This window comes from Pinus tabuliformis, chromosome 7 (assembly GCF_031772625.1).
Source record: "Pinus tabuliformis cultivar Carrire ecotype Pingquan chromosome 7, CPIR1, whole genome shotgun sequence".
Classification (NCBI taxonomy): Eukaryota; Viridiplantae; Streptophyta; class Pinopsida; order Pinales; family Pinaceae; genus Pinus; species Pinus tabuliformis.
The window spans coordinates 105,189,283-105,209,393 of record NC_142293.1 but is presented as its reverse complement, the minus strand read 5'-3'; positions in this window follow the sequence as shown (position 1 = coordinate 105,209,393).

Genomic DNA, 20,111 nt, shown 5'->3' with positions numbered 1-20,111 from the left:
CAATCTTCATAAAGCTTTGCTTTGAGTCTTGAGTGAGTGCCTACCACTCCCTTGCATTATTTATTCTATTCCTTACCTTCCCTAAGCTCCATACCACCTTCCAAACCACTCCCTATGCTTTCAGCTTGTTCATGTAGGAAAACAGGGGATCCTGTAGGTGAACTAGGACATCCTGTAGGAAAACCTGTAGTGGCCTGTTTTGAGCTCGATTTGTGAAAAAAAACATCACGAAAGCTAGGATAAGACCATTGCTTGCCTCCGAAGCCATTTGACCCATTCTACTCATCTCCCTCCACACCTATCTCACCTGCCATGCAACCAAGAAGGATTAGCATTTATATTTTTACCAAAAGATAAAAAGAAAAAGGTTATTATATTTATTCATGCACACAGCAGTTAAGTGCTTGTTCAAATCATATTTCATGCTTAGGTTAGTTAATATTTCACGTGTTAAATTAGAATTCTTTCGAAAATCATGCTATATTAACAAATAGCTACATTAGTGATGTGTTTTGTAGGCATCTATTCCAGTCTTTCATTACTGCAGTAAGTAGCATTTAAATTCTCTCAATTAGGGTTAAATTATCCTCTCTCAATTGGTAATCAAACTTCTTCTAAATCAATAGAAGGCTGGTTGGAGAGGCCCTAGTGGTCTATCACCCCAGCTCAGCAATGAAAAAGAGTGGACCCATTAAATCTATTTGTGTATATAACATTGTCACCTCCATGTTTCTACGAACCCCGGGTTGATGAAGTAAAGTTGGTAGCCCAGGAGTTGCAACATCTTTGTTGCAATACCAGTGCTCATCATGCAGTCCATGAAAATAAGCAACAGGATGAAATTTAGATATGAATAGGTCTGAGGAAGTTGAATGATGCATGAGTCCATGACCCATTCATGACGCCATTTACAGATGAAATGCTAGAGAATGTTGGAGGGTAGGAAGCCTACTCATTCACTGATTGGTTCTCGGGTTACCATCATATCAAGATCACACTGAAGGATCGAAGCAAGACCACCTTCACAATAGAATGGGGTTGTTTTCAATATAGGGTAATGCCTTTTGGACTAAAGAATGCACCTACGATCTTTTCAAGAGTCGTAATTGCAGCTTTTAAGGAATTTATCCACAAATTTTTAGAAGTTTTCTTTGATGGTTGGACCGTGTTTGGTATGGTTAAGGGTCATGTTGCTATTCTACTCCTCATGTTGGATACCTGTCGAAGACATCAGATTTCCCTTAACCTGAAAAAGTGTATCTTCTGTGTACCATATGGAATATTTTTGGGTTATGTGGTTTGTAAGAAGGGATTGATGGTAGACCCTGCCAAGATAGTTGTCATTGTTAATTTGGAAGCGCCAAAAAACATAAAACAATTGCGCGCAATGTTGGGCCATAAAGGCTATTATAGGAAGTTTCTCAAGGCCTATGGACAAATAGCTACACCAATGGAGAAGTTGTTGAAGAAAGACACAACATTCTGCTAGGATGAAGATTGCCATACCAATTTAGACATTTTGAAGGAAAAAATGGTCACTGCGCCCATTCTGGTGTTCTCGAATTGGAAAAAGGAGTTTCATGTTCATGTGGATGCATCCTGTATTGCATTAGGTGTGGTGCTAACGTAACTAGGTGAAGGAGTCATTGATCACCCTATAGCATTTGCGAGTAGGAAATTGTTAAAGGCAGAGAAGAACTACTCGACTACAAAGCATGAAGGACTCACAATATTGTACGTGCTACAGAAATTATGGCACTACCTATTAGGCGCATACTTCAAAATGTATACATACCATTATGCTCTAATTTACCTGTTCAATAAGCCTGTGTTGCAGGGGGAGATTTGCAGATGGTTGTTGGTATTCTAGGAGTATGATTTTGAGGTGATCGTGAAGCCAAGATGCCTAAATGCTGGTCCTAAGCACCTATCTAGGATTGAGACCGGGGATGAGCCTACGAGTTTGGAAGAAGGGTTACCTAACACTAAACTCTTTGCTGTCTGTGTCGCAGATGATCACTTTTCTGATATAATTTACCTTTTTTCTATAGGAACAACCCCAGAAGGATATTCGACACATCAGAAGAAGGAATTGGTGGTTCGTAGGGTTGAATTCTCTGTGATCGTTAGGCACTTATACAAAATGGGCTCTGATGAGATCTTGCACTGGTATGTCCCAGAGTATGAACAGTCATGAATTCTTGCAAAAGTGCATGCAGGAGTAGCGGGAGGAAATTATGGAGGCAGAGCGACTGCGCAAAAGATCCCACACGTAGGAATTTGGGTGCCAATGGTACATAAAGACTCAAACGTGTATTGTAGGACATGTGATGCTTGTCAAAGAATGGGGAGACCATTGCAAAGGGATGATTTTCCATTAAATCCGAAAATAACCTTGCAGGTGTTTGTTAAATGGGCAATCGACTTTGTGGGTCCAATTCAGCTACAAGGGAAAAAGACCAGGGTGCGATACATTATTACAACAACTGAATACTCGACACAATGGGTGGAGGCACAACTGGTAAAGCACTATAGCACAACTACTGCTGCGAAGTTCATCTTTGAGTTTATTTTGTCCAGGTTTTCTGCCCTCAGATCTTGATGAGTGATAGGGGTACACACTTCCTAAATGAAAGAATTGCTGCAATGCTTGAGGAATTCTAAATATGTCATCAGAAGAGTACGACATATCACCCTCAAGCTAATGGTATGGTAGAAGCCTTTAACAAAATCTTGGAGAGCGCCTTGACCAAGGTTTTCAATGCGAAACAGAATCGCTAGGATGTGCGTATACCAGTAGTCCTTTGGGCGTATAGGACCACTTGTAAAAAGTTGACAAACCAAAGCCATTAATGACTAGTATATGGGCTGGATGCTATAATGCCCATGGAATACATTTTTCCAAGCTTGCGGATTGCATCATTGACATATATAGCTGATCGCAATACTATGGAGGAGCATCTTGCGCAACTGGGAGAATTGGAAGAAGATCATTTTATCAAAGTGTTTCATCAATAGGTACAAAAGGATTGCGATAAGGCATGGCATGATCACCATATAAAGAAGCACACCTTCCAAATTAATGATCTGGTATTGTTATATGATAGTAAATTTACAAAATTCCTGGGGAAGTTTCAAATGCATTGGCTAGGACCTTATGTCATCACAAACATTACAAATGGTGATGCAATTCAGTTCGCGAAGCTGACTGGGGAATTGTTTCCAGGCAAAGTCAATGGCAGTCGATTGAAGATGTACAGGGGTGATCCTGCCCCTCCGCAATGGCTATATAATGGCGAGATAGTCTTAGTACGCCAGCCAGTTGCAAGGAAGTATTGGACTATAAACTACACTGCCCAAAAGTGGGAAAGAAAGAGGGTTTCTCGATGGATGGTCGGAAAATGACCATTTAAAGCAATGTAGATGACTGGATGGAAAAAATAATTGTTGAAAGGAGCACAGAAGAAACATTTATGTCGCATATCTTTGGAAATCTGCCACCAAAGATGCATTATTATCAAAATTTGGAGGGAATGGTTGGTTTCGAATTGAAATTCATCTATAAATATGGCCCGTTTCCCAGCATTCCATCACTTTGCTTCCTAAGAGTTGATATTGAGTTGTTTCACCTTGTTTTGTGCCAAGATCTAAACTGTACGTTTCAGCCATATTAGGAGGAGCTCTTTTTAGGAACAGGGTTGGTTGATGTACCTAACTTTCTCTGAGAACGATTTGTGGATAGCATGACTACAACTCCCCATGAGATGGAAGCAACACCATCTGTCCCTGCTGGATTTCTGACGACGGTGCCTAGGTCTCCCCAACCTAATCCTTTTGTAACGCAACCTTCTATGTCCAAGGTGACCTACAAGAAGTAGAAGAAACCTCAGTGGATCCCAGTGAGGTAGTCACCATGGAAAAACCCCACAAAAGTCTGCCAGAAAGCGAAGATGGATCAATCACAACAACCGATCGAGCCAAGGGATTTGAGTGAAGAAGAGCTACATGAAGGCATCGAGGAGATTGATACCAAGGAGGGTGAGCTGTTAACCAGGCTACTAAATTATATCCTACTGTGCAAGGCCATAGCTAAAGTGCCTAAAGACCCCAACAATGCAAAATTCATGGTGACTACATCACTCTTACCAGAGAAGGTGGTGTTTGAGGACGTGTTGTTGGCCCACATATCAACCTTAAAAATGGAGGATTGGGACTTGGAGGATCATGAGAAGTTCCCTTAGCTAGCGCCAACCAAATACTTGTCCAATTTATATTATGAGGCATCGGAGGTTACGCGGTTAGAGCCGATGAAGTGGGTCGCTAGTGCCAAGGTCGCAAGGCACCTGAACATGATCTGGGTGCCACATTTCAATCACACCAACATAAACATCATGTGTGTGTGGAAATTACTCAAATTAGTGCACGATGGGTGTCTTCAGCTGGGAGAACCCATCCCAATCATAGACATGTTGATCCACTGGATCACCTTGTTTCCATACCAAGGTGTGGATTCAACAGAGGCATTTGGAGGAAAAATGCAGGAGAAGAAACTCGTAGACCAGATGAAGAGTGAATTTGGCCTCGTAAAGAAGTCATGCAGATATTCTATCCACTCTATCATGGATCCCGTAGTGCAGTTTGACGCGCAGAAATCGGCATGCAAAATCATGCGTAACAACCATCCAAACAAAGTTTCAACGCCAATCATCTCTTTGGCTGCGTAGTGCGCCAAGGGTGTCACATATAACTAGGCTCAGTACTTGTGCAATGAATTTTTAGAAAACTGTTAAGAGGCATAGGAGGAGGGCAAGGAGTTTCATTATGCCTGGCTACTAATGTTGATTACTTTGGTGGCATGGTGGATGCTTAAGGATAGTCAATTTCATCAATAAGAGACAGACCTTCTGGAGGCTGCGAAGTTCACTTCACTCTGGGCTACTAAGGCCCAATGCGAGTCACAAAGGCAATAATATTTTGGGTCCTCTTTGAAATGGGTCTACAGACGATGATTAACCAGAGGCCCAGGTTGTCACCCACACTATACGCCCAGTATGAGCCCCTCGTTGACTTCAAAGTAGAATTCCACAACTTGCATGTTCACGTAGGGAGGGATCCCAAGAAGAGATGGTACAAGTTGCCTTACTTGGTGGCTAAGGAAGATGTAGTAGAGATCATGGCCAAATGGCCACCTAAATGGCTAACCCCATCAGATGTGGGCGTAGGTACAAGCAAGGGTGCGAAGGATACCACCGCGTAGACAACAACAACAAAGAAAGAGAAGGAAGCCCAGAAGGTTGTCGCTGAGGAGAAAGTTGCACAATGGAAAGAGGATGTTGCTAGAGAAAGGGATATGACAGACAAGGCAAAAGAAGCCTGCACAATGACAATGTCGTAGACCACCATCGACGTTGAAGATTCTAATACACAGTGAACACAGAACCGAGAAGACATAGAAGAAGAAGAAGGAGGGGGCACAGAGTAGGGAACCCCCTTCGTGGTAAAGAAGCGACAGAAGTAGACATCGACATGGTCATGGAAGAAACAGAAATCCAATTGCTCAGCTGGGGCAACCCCTTTAGTCATCACTGAGGGGGACTTAGCTGAAATCAATGATGTGGTGTGTGACACGACCTTAGAACTTTGGGGCCACTTTGAGGAATAGTACTAGAAGGTGCTAGGAAAGGTTCATCAAGTTCGGTGCAAGTTGCAGATCCAAACAGGTTGAGTACAAGCGAGCGTGAGTTGAGCGAGTGAGTTGCAAACGAGCCTACATCAAGCGAGCTCGTCAATTCTAGATACAAACAAGACTTTGGATCTTTGTATAGTTTAGGTACCAGAAGGAGCCATGTGCCTTGAGACAAAAGAAGCAACTACCCAACTACTACAGATTAAGAATCTAGGCCTCAACCTCGCGACACTCCCTATCAGAGCCCTACATGAGCTTCACCAGGGGGTCTCTGATGAGTTGCGGATTAAGTAGCAGCATGCGCTGTTGGTTATCAGTGAAGTGAAAACAAACAACCAACAGACCTTTGGAGCAAAGACACAAGCACTCAAGGAGAAGGATGAAATGACTGCGCGAAGTCATCAATTAGAGGCAGCCACTACATAGGTTTGCAATGAGCTGCCAAAGCTCAACATTTTGGCTGAAGTAGCTTCCATGGAGAAAATCCAAAAGCTGGCCACGGAAGTAGAAGTGTCGAAGGAAAAATCCGGCCAAGTTCAGTTTGAATTGCAGTTACAGATATCTGAGCTAAAATTAAAGCTACATCCTACGACTCCTCCAGAAGTTTGGGAGCAGCGCAAAGCTACTATCAAAGAGGGCATGGAAAATTTAGAAAATGTAGTCAAGTGCTGCACTGAGCTGTTTTCGCAGGCCATGGAGTTATGGACTTCACTGCAGGAGGACTCGACTCTGCAGAAGATTTGTGAGGACATCAGGGAAAAATAGAGGAAGTTCGACAAGATCCGATCGATTGCGCGAACACTAGCACCAGTACAATGGTTCACGAGGTTGCAAGCAAGAAAGTTATTGCAAACTGAAATTGATGAGCTGCGCCGCAAGGAAGAAATTCCTGCCACTCGAACAAGGCCTTGGATTGAGGAGGTAACCAGCTATCTCTCTTAGTACAGAGTAAACATAAGATAATGTAACAAACTCAGAGGACCATGGGTCTCGCAGTGGACAACCCAACTACTGAAAAATTGGTCGAGGAAGTGCAGCAGGCTGCTAGGCAGGGAACAACTGATCTGTAAGTTTTGAAGTTGGAGTTCCACGAATTCCAAGCGATGATCGAAGCATCGGCCGAGTGAATCGAGGACGAGTCATGAAATTATGTTGGGGGGCTATTGGGATAAGGTCCCCTGGGGTCAAGTTTTGGTACTTACTTTTTGTACAAATGTAAAGTCTTTGTGATTTAAAGAAACAGAGCGCGAAGATAATAAGAGTCAAAGGGGATTTAGTCCCTTAAGTTATTAGGAGATAAGAAGTTTTGAGACCCGCCCATGGTCCACAAACCATGTTATTGTAAAAGCAAAGAATATATATAGAAGGGTCATAGAGAGTCTAGAAGAGAAGCCATAACTGGAAGATCAATGTTTCGGGAAAGTAAGCTAAGGCAGGAAAGTCTATTTCTTGCACTTAGGTAAAGGCTTCTACAGTTGAGTGCGTTGAGACCTTCGTAAGTCCATAGGCTGAGTGTGTGGGCCCATGCAACTGAGTGTGCAGGGAAAAAGAGTGTACTTGAAAGAATACATCTAATAAAGGCAGTTTTGATCCATTAATGGTGCATCTGTGTATCTATTTTTACTTCAACAGTTTTTTGTATTTTCGCTTTGTATTGCAAAGTATATGAATGAATGTTTATATTATGGGAAAAAGTGGTAGATTAGTAATATTTGTTGATGTTATGAATTTTTAAAGACCTTCGCGAAGATATAGATGTTATTCATGGGAATTATTGTAATCTACTGTTTCGGCAGGGTTAGGGTTTGCGAAGAAAGAACTAAGCCCTAGAAGCCGGAGGAACCCATCACATGGGCCTATGGACACAGAAACTTGGCTTTGTTATCCCCCAATACTATTTCAGGTGAGACTACAATCTGCGCTACATGGGTTGCTGCCAAAAGGGGCAACGATTTAGGGTTTTGTTGTTTGGCGCAGCTAACTTTGAACCTAGGCCAGGGCCCATAAACCAAACATGGATTAATTCTAAAACCCGTAGAGATTATAAACCCAAGGAAATAATGTTAAACTGAAGGGATTAATGTTATAAAACCAAGGTATATAAACCTTAAGATGAATATTATAAACCTAAAATAAACATGGTTCACCATGGTTGACCATGGTAGACAATAGTTTACCATGGTTATAAACAAAGAGTTGATCAAGAGCCCCTTGTGTTTACAAACAAAGAGTTGACCAAGTTTGAGCATGGTTAACTATCTAATCATTAACTATAGAGGTTCATTTTATTCCACTATGTTTGAATAGTTTGGTTGACTATGTTTAACTATTAATATGAATTTGACTATTTACATGGCTAACTATATATGACTATTAATGTAGTCAAATATTCTATTTAAACCCCAATATTACACCTAATAACATGACCTTACTTCATTAAAGTTGATAATCTTTCACTTTATTACATGAAACCTACTTTAATTTTAAATAAAAATATAAGACTTGTACATGATTATGATAGAAAATCCAAATCACCCATCATATATTAAACTTTCAATGCATTCATTGAGACCATGATCGAACAATACAATATGATTTATTACATACTTTTTCCCTTTGTCTTATTAAATATTTAGGTTTTCTACCCTATACATATACAAGTCTCATATCTTTATTTAAAAACAAAGTTACGTATAATAAACTATTTTTAAATGTTCCTTTTTCCTGCATCAAAACATTATGCAAAAACATAAAATAAATAGTTTTATTTATTTAATATATACTAATTAGTAAATAAGTAAATACAATTTATATGAACAATATGATGATGATGATGATGATGGTTAACGTCCACTGAGACCAAATTGGTCTATCGGACCTACAATTTTCTTAATTTTTATTTGTCTGGCTCCTCGTCTTTCTTGGCAAGATTGGTGTTGTAGCTTTCTTTCTTTTCTCTACGGTCTTCCAACTTCCTTTGTCTTTCATCTCCTTCATCTCTTCTGGTTCTTGGGACATTGGTGTCTTAGCTTCACGATCTATAGTCGGAGAAGAAGTTTGGTTTAGGAGATCTGCTTTGCTGTTAAATGAAGATTTATTTTCCGCGGTATTCAAATCCTTATAACTGTTGATTTGTTGGGGCGGGCTTTCTCCTTGCTTGCTTTGAGAGTTGTTTCCTTCTTCCTTGATTTCTTGTGACTCATTTTCTCTAGAATATTCTTCTTCTTTGATGACAGTGTAGTGTTCTTTTTGTGCTCCTTCCCACCATGTAGATCTGTGGTGGTTTTTTCTAGCAAAATTTTTCTCAGAGGCTTTTGGGCAATTTTTGGCTAGATGCCCCGTCTCAAAGCACGATCGACATCTGAAGAGGACACTTTCATAATCAAGCTTCTGGTTCCACACATAGTCTTTACTTGTTAAGTTTATTTCAGCTGGGAATCCGGCGCTGAAATCCATTTCCACACAGATGCGTGCATAGGTGGTTCTGGCATATTCCTCTGTTTCTGGGCACCTGCAGTAAAATTTCCCAATTGCATTTCCGATGGCTTTTAGCGAGGAGAGATTCCAGAGAAATTATAAACTTTTAAACTATAAAAATTTACTATAGAAATTATAAACTTTTAAACCAAAATTTTATCATATAATGAATAATTCCTGATTTCTTTTAACAAAAGTTTTATCACACACGTCGACTAATAAAAATTGGAAAATATGAAATTATATCATATAATGAATAATCCCTGATTTCTTTTAACAAAAGTTTTATCACACACGTTGATTAATAAAAATTGGAAAATATGAAATTATGTATATTCACTTAATGAAGCTTTATTTATTTTCTTTATTTATTTGTTATTAAATACACTAGTTATGTTTCATTAATATCATTTTATAATAAATAAAATAAAATAAAACAAATTTAATATAAACATGGCATCACATCGTTTAAATTTAAAAATAAATAATATTTGAAAATACAAAGGCTGTTAATTTCCAACTAATATTAACTTTACTATTCTACCACATATGTATCATCGGCTAGATAAAGATCACCTCAAACTCACTCTCACTCTCGAATTTTATGTTTCAATCTTCAATTAAAATTTTAAACTTTTAAAATAAATTTAGAGATCTTAAAATTAAATTTAAAAAAATGTATACCTAAAAATTAAATCTGTATAGGTTCAGTTAGTATATATATTAAAAAATTAGATTTGTGATTTGATAACACTGGATTAAAAAGTTAGATTTGTGATTTGATAAAACTGGATTAAAATGAATGTAGGCGAGTACCCAAATGATCCTGGCCGTATATGATATGAATTGATACGTATCTGGTGTCATAGTAATTGCACTACATTTTGTGACGGTTAATCAATTGCATTTTGTTGAAAACGCATAGGAGATAAAATAGAAATTCACACCTAAAACAAAAGTGTTGTGGCTCTTCTATTGATAGCACAAAATTTGATACTTACAATGAAATCAGTGAATGGTATTTAACCTTTTTGACTAGTGTAAGAACTTTGAATTATTTAAACAAATATTCCTTGTGAACAAAAGATGAAATAGCAGAATATTGTAGCCATCGCAAAAACAGTAAAGGCTTCTAAAATTAATTTTCATGAGCCTCTGATAAAAATTCCTGAGTTTTATAAATTTAATTGACTGAACCAAAGAAAGTACTTACTTAAAATCCTATGGTTGATGATGCCTCGAACTACTCCTGCTTTGGTTACCAAAAGACCGAAACCACCCAACCAAACTGAGCAGAACCTCGCTTACTCAGTCTAGTAAGCTTCTTAGTTGAAGCACATTGTTCCCCTGTGCCCAAAAACCTCAGAACAAGCAAGGCCCAACTATTCCTGATGACAAACAGACTCTCTGTGTATAAAATTTCCTCCTCCGTCTCCCCCCTACCTCCATCCATCCCTTCCTTCTTATAAATTTCCATTTACCGACATCCTCCATCACCGTGTCTAAATTATGATACGTGTCAATTCTTATAAACAAAATCTAATTCCTCCATCACCGTATCTAAATTAATGATTAAATTTTAATTTATTTAATTTATAATTTTATTTATTTATTTTAATTTAATTTTAATTTATTTAATTTATAATTTATAATTTAATTAATTTTATTTAATTTCATAAATATTAATTTACTATAAGTGGGTCATTACAACTAGCAACTCACCTAGAATATCTTGACATGCAACTACACACTAAAAGTTGTCTATCACTTAACTCGATTTGACTCAACACTCAACACTCAGTTAATTGACTCTCTAAGTTTAGTGAAATCCTCATGCAGGAGTAATTAGCTTATTTTAACACTACCCCTTAATTACGACTGCTAAAATAAAACATGACTCATGACAACTCAAACATACCTACTAGTCTATGTCTCAGCTAGGCTTCCAACACCCAAGTTTCTTCTATAAAACTCAAACAAATCTTTTGCTAATGACTTAGTAAATATACCATCCAATTGATCACTAGATTTACAAGGCTTCAACTGAACTTCTCCATTGCTCACAAGTTCTCTAATAAAGTGATATCTAGTATTAATATGCTTGCTCTTCTGATGAAACAAACTATTCTCGGATAGTGCAATCACTGAGATGTTGTCACAATATATTATTGTTGATCCTTGTTGTTTTTGCTTCAGTCCATCAAATACTGTTCTTAAGGAGATTGTTTGACATGTTGCTAATGTTGTTGCTACATACTCTACTTCTGTTGATCAAAGTGTCACAATGGGTTTCTTCACAGATGCCCACAAAGTCACACCTAAACCAAGATGGAACACAAAACTAAAAGTGCTCTTCCTAGCATACGAGCTGCCTGCAAAATCACTATCTATGAATCTAATCAAATCCTTCTTTTTTGTGCTTGCATACATTATGCCACAATCTCTAGTTCCTGATACATATCTCAGCATTCTTTTTCCTACACTCCAAGTTGTGTCTTTTGGAGTCTCCATAAATTTGGAAATCAAACTCACTCCTTGCATGATATCTGATCTTGTAGCCGTGAGATACATGAGACTGCCAACCAATCTTTTGAATAGAGTTGGATTGACATATGATCCTTCATCATCCTTGCTTAACTTTGTACCTATTGCAACTGGGGTAGGGACAATTTTGCAATTTTCCATCCTCAATCTTTTCAACAAATTTTTGGCATGTTTATTTTAACAAATAGAAATTCCTTTTTCAAATTTCTCAACTTCTATGCCAAGAAATATTTCTTGAGACCAAGATCTGTCATCTCAAATTATTTCATCACAGCTGCTTTAAATTCATCTAACTCAAAATCCCCTGTAAAAATCATGTCTTCGTCATATAAACAAACAATCAAAGTATGCCCATGCTCATTTACCTTTGTGTACAAGTTAGGCTCAATGTTGCTTCTACAAAATCCATTCTTAATCATGTAGTTGTTGATTCTTCTATACCAAGCTCGAGGTGTTTGCTTCAATCCATAGAGCGCTTTCTTCACACTGTAAACTTTATCTTTATTACCTTCAACTTCATAACCTAGAGGCTGCTGCACATAAATTTATTCTACTAGAATTCCATTCAATAAGGTTGATTTCACATCCATCTAATATACTTTCCACTTGTTCTGAGTTGTTGTGGCTAGAACTACTCCTTACAGTATCCAATCTACTTACCGCAGCAAATGTTTCTCCAAAATCTAGTCCCAGTCGCTGCAAGAATCCTTTTGCTACAAGTCTTGCTTTTAATCTGTCAATTTCACCTTTCTCATTCAACTTTGTCTTGTACACCCACTTCACACCAATGATATTTTTGTCCTTTGGTAAATCAATCAAATCCCATGTATCATTCTTTTCAATAGCTTCAATTTCTTCATCCATGGATTGCACCCAATTTTCGTCTCTAATTGCTTCTTCAAAAGAAGAAGTTTGGAATGAAAACAATACAAAATTTGAACTAACGTCAAAATCATCATAAATATCTTTCGGACTTCTCATCTTTCTCTTACCATTGCTTGATTCATCACTTGATTGATTGTTGGGAGAATCTCGATCTGTTGATCTTCTTGAGGATCCATGCTGATCTGAAAATCTTGGAGTCCTTGTTGGTGTGTCGTTATTTGGTTTCTTCACCTGTGATTCTTGATGCTCCTTTTCTGCTACAACAACTTCTTCCATCAATGGCACTTGTGCATCAACTATTTTATCTACAATTCCATTCCATGACTCTTGTTCTTTGAACACAACATCTCTACTAATTATGGTTTTCTTTGTGACAGGGTTATAAAATATGTAAGCTTTTGATTTCTCACCATAACCAGTAAATATGCATTTTTTAATTTTATCATCCAATTTTCCTCTTTGCTCCTTAGGTACATGTGCATAAGCTACACATCTAAATAATTTGAGATGAGATATGCTGCAAGACATACCTGACCATGCTTTTTCTGGTACTCTGTTCACTCTCTTTGTAGTAGATCTGTTGTTCACATAAATAGCACTTGCAACTTCTTCTGCCCAATACTCATTAGACAAGTTTATGCCTTTCAACATGCTTCTTACCATGTTCATAATTGTCGTGTTCTTTCTGTCTCCTACACCATTCTGTTATGGTGTGTACCTTATTGTAAACTGTCTTCTAATTCCATGTTGTTTGCAGTAATCATGGAATGCCTTCAAGTCATATTCTCCACCATGATCTGACCTCAATACATTGATCTATCGATCACTTTGGTTCTCTGCTAAGGTTTTGAATTCCATGAACTTTGCAAAATTTTTAGACTTCTGCTTCAAGAATTAAACCCATGTCTTTCTACTATAATCATCAATGAAAGTAAGGAAGTAACAACTTCCACCAATCGACTGTATCCTCATAGGTCCACAAATTCTGTATGCATTAGCTCAAGAGGTGGATTTGCTCTGTATGTGACTCCCTTTGGAAAAATTTCATAGTGTTTCTTTGCCAAGATGCAACGCTCACAAGTACTAGCAGGTTCTTTGATGGGAGGTAATCCTCTGACCATCTGTTTCTGCTGCAACAATTTTAAACGATAAAAGTGCAAGTGTCCAAACTGAAAGTGCCATAACCAATAGCCATTAGAACATGCAACTATAAAACAACTGACCTGATCAATGTAATTCATAATTAGAGGAAATAGTGTGTTCCTCGTCATCTGCACCTTTGCTATCAGTTGCTTATTTGGGGGCTTGTCATATGTAACACATTCTTGACCTTGAAAGATAACTCTATATCCTTTCTGTGTCAATTGATCGACACTTATCGAATTATGTTTGAGACTAGGAACATAATATACCTCTGAGATTGTCTTCGGCTCCCCCTACCTGGTTAGAATGTTAACCACTCCTTTTCCATCTACTTCCATAGTCTTGTCAATCCCCAACTTTACCTTTGTTTTCACAGATTGATTGAAATTTGCAACCAAATCCTTGTTTCCTATCATGTGGTTACTGCAACCACTTTCTAACATCCATACACTAGCATAAGGTTCATGCATGGTATGGAAAGCTAGGAACATGGAGTAATTACTCTCTGTAGTGACATTAGCTATCTGGTTCCCTTGATTAGTTATCTTCTTCATGCAATCACGAGCATAGTGACCAAATGTATTGTAATAATAACATCTCACCTTTTATTTCTCAACTCTTTCATTATTGTTGAATCTTCTATAGTTTCTTCCACTTTCATGTTCATGCCCTTCTCGGCCATCTCTCTAACCACCATATCTTTTTCCTCACCCTCTACCTCTCGATCTACCTCTGCCTTGACCTCTGTCTCTTGAAATAGAAACATGACTTTTGAAAGTGGTGTCTAAAGTGGAATCCTTATTTCTGTCTATCCTTGCCTCATGCGATAGAAGTGATCTCATCAACTCATCAACTATTAATGATGCCAAATCCTTGGCTTCTTCTATGGCTGTGACCACAACATCAAATTTGGTAGACAAAGATATTAGGACCTTCTCAACCACTATTTGATCTTTAATTTCTTCACCATAAATATTTAACTGATTTACAACAGTTATGACCCGATTCATGAAAGAATCGATGTCCTTCGTGTCCTTCATCTGTAGACATTCAAAATATCTCCTAGTATTCTACAACTTAACAATATTGAATTTGGACATACCCTTATAGTTTGTCACAAAAGTATCCCATGCTTCCTTTGTTGAAGACATGATCATAATATTTAGGAACACTACTCGGTCCACTCCTTGTTGGATAAGTTGCAATGCTTGTGCATTCTTCTTCTTGTATTTCTTCCATTTTTCCATCTCTGCATTATTGAGAGCTAATTCTGTTGCTTCATCCTTAGGTTCTGAAAACCCAAGCTGGACATAATCCCAAACATCATGATCTTGTAACGTGGTCGTCATTTTAATGATGCACACATCATAATCCTTCCATGTAAACGGTGGGAACTAGGGCTAGAATTTTTTTTTGTCTAAGCTTGGTAGTATTTTCTCTATTAATATTATCAGACCATAGTAATATCTTTAACAAAAATTACAGGTGGCCTCAACCTGCCCATAGGAAACTAGGTTGGCCACCTGTCTGTGTTAAATGTTGTCCAAAATTTAAATAAGTTTTTCAACACCATCTAGGCAACATTAGTTGTTCTATCTACTATTAACTTCAACTTACAAAAGTAAAGGCTAACCAACATATAACAAAATTCTAATTATAAACCTGTTTCACTCGTTAGATGAATCCATAGGGGCTGAGGCTTTCACATTGGAACCCGGGATTTCGCTCCTCTTCATATCCTGTATGCTTTGCTCAATCTTGTAAAGTGCGAGATTGTTTCTGTACACTTGTATCTAGATTGCAGCAATTTCTCTGTGAAGATCCTTCATGCTGGGTTTCGTTGTTCGAGCCTCCTCCTCTACCTCATGTTCCTTGTATAGTTTCATTGCTCGTCCTACTATGTTCTTCATAACCTGGTATTTTTGGATTGTTTGTGGAAACGACGTGTGTCAGCCTCTGGTGTTCCCCAGATATTTCACTATGGCTTCCCATTCTTCTATCTCTATGTCCTGATTGGTTATGCTGTCATTAAGTTCCCTCTCCCACTCTGCAATTTGAGCTCTTACCTCCAGCAGATCGCCAACCATATAAGTGTTTATGAGGGTCTGCATGTGCTCCATCCCAGTCCTTCTGCCTCTTTTGTTAGGGCCTCTGCTGGAGGTGTCTTCCTCTATTGATCAAACAAAACTTGATACTTATAATGATTCCAATGAAGGGTATTTAATATTTTCGACTAGCGACTCGCATAAAAAATCTTCACATGCAACTACACATTAAAAGTCGTCTATCACTTAACTTGACTTGACTCAACACTCAACACTTAGTTAAATAACTCTCTAAGCTTAGCCAACTCCTCATGTGGGAGTAATTAGCATATTTAACACATATGGATCTTGTGATTTTTAGCTAAATAAATTGAATTACATAGTGTCTCATGGTGTAACCGATTTTTTAGGTTTAGCTGTATGGATTGTTTTTTTTTGCAACATGTAATGTGTCTTCGATGTGGGAGGTTTCATACTATGTTTACGTGTGAACCACTGTGTGAGTGATGGGGTTAGATCCATCCAATTTTTGAAATCCCTGGGTGAAACGGAGCGAGGCCCATTAAGCCCAATGGTTCTTCTAGTTTGGGACAGATAAATCCTTAGAATAAGGGAGAATCTCACAGAAAATTACTCAGTCGTTCATGGATATTACAATATGGAAGAAAAATTTGTTGATTCCATGATGGAAGCAAGAACCTGCAGCGCCACAGGAAACGAAAGCAAAATCATTCCATTTTGGTTCAAAGGAAATTGCGACTCTTAAAAGACAGGTGTGGGTGGAAGGGGTGAAGCAATACACCCCATTCGAAGTAATATTGGCAAGCTTTTGGCCATCCAGATCAAAGGTTCTCCATATCCCTATTGATCAAGATTCCCTCCAACACTCATTCCACAATGGCTCTTCCACTTTCGACAGATCGTAACGCAAAAAAGGAGATAGCCGAGAAATATTATATTCTTTTAATCAAACTCTCTGCTCCCATCATGCCCAACGGTCTATCAATAATTCACATGAAGCGTATTCTCTTAAAACTCAATATCGACTATTCATAAATAGAAAAAATAAAATTCAACGGTGATAGATCTATGTGGGGTCAATACAGGGAAGTCTTTGGCTAAATATAAATCCCTTGGGTTTATAATCATGGGAAACCATGACACCTGGGTCAATATAGGGAAGTCTTTGGCTAAATATAGATCCCTTGGGCTCATAATCATGGTCAACCATGGTCTAATGTTAGATTGTGACAAAGATTTTCTCAATATGAAAATCAAGCATGGTCAAGATTGTCTCAATATAAAAATGAACTATGACCAACCATGTTTATTTTAGGGTTTATAATATTTATCTTAGGGTTTAAATATATTGGGTTTATAATATTAATCCCTTGGGTTTAATATTATTCCTTTGGATTTATAATATTTTGGGGTTTTAAAATTAATCTGTTGGGTTTATTATTCCCTTGGGTTTATAATATCAATTCTTTGGGTTTATTAATTTAAGGGTTCATATTCCTAGGGTATAATATTATTCATAAGGTTTATAATATCAATCTTAGGGTTTAATATTATTCCGTTGGATTTATAATGATGGTCAACCATTTTCCAACATCCCATTCTCACAAAGATTGTCTCAATTGTTGGCATTATGATACAAGTGTTGTCCTTGATGGCAACTCACTCAGAGACAGGTACAAGTGATGGCAACTTAATCAGAGGACAGATCTTAGTACAGCAGGCCAAGAAAGTTCATACACGCAGGTTCATTAAGCCCAAGTCGCGTATACACGCTGGTTCACTATATACCAAGTCGCGTGTACGCAGGTTCGCAATATACCAAGTAGGGTATACACGCAGTTTCATGAACGGAAAAGAGCGTACATGTCGGAAAGCTTACTTTTGGTCCGTGGTAGTTAGTCCTTGGAATTTGTGCCTATGGTTTTGGACCATGGAGTCTCGACAGACGTGTTGATCCCTAGTATTGAGTTGATGGTATTGGGTTACTATGGTTTTGGACCGTGGTATTGTGAAGGGCTTAAAGCTATATAAGGAGAAAGATCATTAGGCCAGAAGAAGTGTGAGTGATGAAGATCTGAGGAAGTTTGAGATCCAAATGCTGGTTATGGGTTGGTGATCTGAACCAAGGTTTCACTCATGTGGAGGATGATGGAATGAGATCTCAAGGCTTGGAATAATTATCTTCATATGGTTTGACTGTGGACAGACTAGATCTACTGACGCATGTTTATTATTATTATGATCTGGGTATGTTTTGATGTCTGATATAGCTGCGGAGTTTTAAGCTTGAATTTGCAGATCTGTACGCAGGTTGGTTTTGGTAAAAGAGCGTATACACGCAGGTTGGGTTCATCCAAGTAGCGTATACAATGTGAAGAATGATATTTGAAGATGGAGTTGGATCTGGTTGTTGTTATGATGTTGTTGACAAGGTTTCAGTGATTCAGTATTGGGTGTTTCAGTGATTGATGATGCAGGTTGTACTACAATGGTGATTGTCTTATGGATCCAGTATGAAAATGTATGAAACGTGGTCCCGAGAAGATCGTAGGAAGGCACCTACGTACTGGTAAACATATCAGCCAGTACAAGAGCTAGGGGGTTGTAGCTCCCTTCCAGGAGCAGCTGGAAAATGAGAGAAGGTTGTAGCCTTCTGCAGGTTGTAGCCTGCGTACTGGTATAAGGCTGCACCAGTACAAAAGATTGTAAACTGAAGTTTCTTATTAAAGAAAGATAGAGACGACTTGCAGCAGGTGGTTTTCACCCACATTGGGTTTCCACCTTATATCATGGTGTTCATGTGTGTGGCTTTTGTGTGATGATCTGTTCTGTTATACTGCACCTGTTTCCTGTTAATATGGTTAATAATGTTCTGATGCATTTACTGAAGATAAGCTAACTGAATCATAAGATATCTGGATATACGCTAGTTGCTTTAGACACAGTAGCGTATACACGCATGTTCACTTAACTGAAGTAGCGTATATGTTTCTCAGTATGAAATTTGTAAAGGTTTTACTGATCAGATAATACTGATTCACCCCCCCCCCCTCTCAGTATTATTTCCAACATCAATATGAAAATCAACCATTGTCAACCATATTTATTTTAGGGTTTATAATATTTATCTTAGGGTTTATAAACCTTGGGTTTATAGCCTCTTAGGTTTTTAATGTCAATCTCTTGGGTTTGTTAATCTAAGGATTCATATTGATATTGTATAATATTATTTTAGGATTTAAAATATCGATTCTTGGGTTTAATATAAATCCCTTTATAATCATGGTCAAACATGGTCCAACGTCACATTATGACCAAAAATTTCTCAATAAGAAAATCAACCATGGTTAATCTCCGCATTGTGACAAAAATTGTCCCCATATGAAAATCAATGATGGTCAACCATGTTCAACAATGGTCCAACATCATATTGTGAAAATCAACCATGGTAAGCCATGGTAACATATAAATATTTTATTGTTTATAATATTTATCTTGAGGTTTATATACCTAGGATTTATAATATTAATCCATTAGTTTTAATATTACTCCTTTCGGTTTATAACATCTTGGGTTTTTAATATAAATCTCTTGGATTTATTATCCTCTTGGATTTATAATCCCTTAACTTTTTAGTATTAATTCTTTAGATTTATTCTTCCATTAATATTAATTTAATAATTTATTTTATTAATATAACTTCAATTATATTAATAAACTTAATTTAATTAATTAATATTAATATTAATTAATTAATATTTATATTAATATTTATATTTATATTTAATAAAATATTTATTTTTTAAACATGTTTATTATTATATATTTATAAATCAGTGGTTTATGAATTTATTTTGATAGATAGGTATATTTGGAAATTGAAAGACTTTTTAAATTGAAAAATGGATGTGTTCAATAGTACTCTTATTTAATCTTGGATATTTAATGTTTAGAGTTAAACATAAACCCATTGTAATTTGAGATTTATGTGTTGTTTAAAAAAAATTCCGAGTCCATCTTCTTGGTGAATAAATATCATTTCACTAAATTGACACCCATCTTTAGATAAGAGAGCTGTTAAATAATAATACTTGCATATGGAAAAATATAAACTTATTAAATCATCCATCCTTGATCAATCATTTAACTTATATAACATAAATATTATAAAGTTGACAACTAAATAATAATATATCAATTTACTGAATATTTTGTTTTTATAAATATATTTTTAAATATTAATAAATAATCTTATATATACCTAAGAATTATAATATTGGAAAATATATTTATAAAAATATTTTAAATTT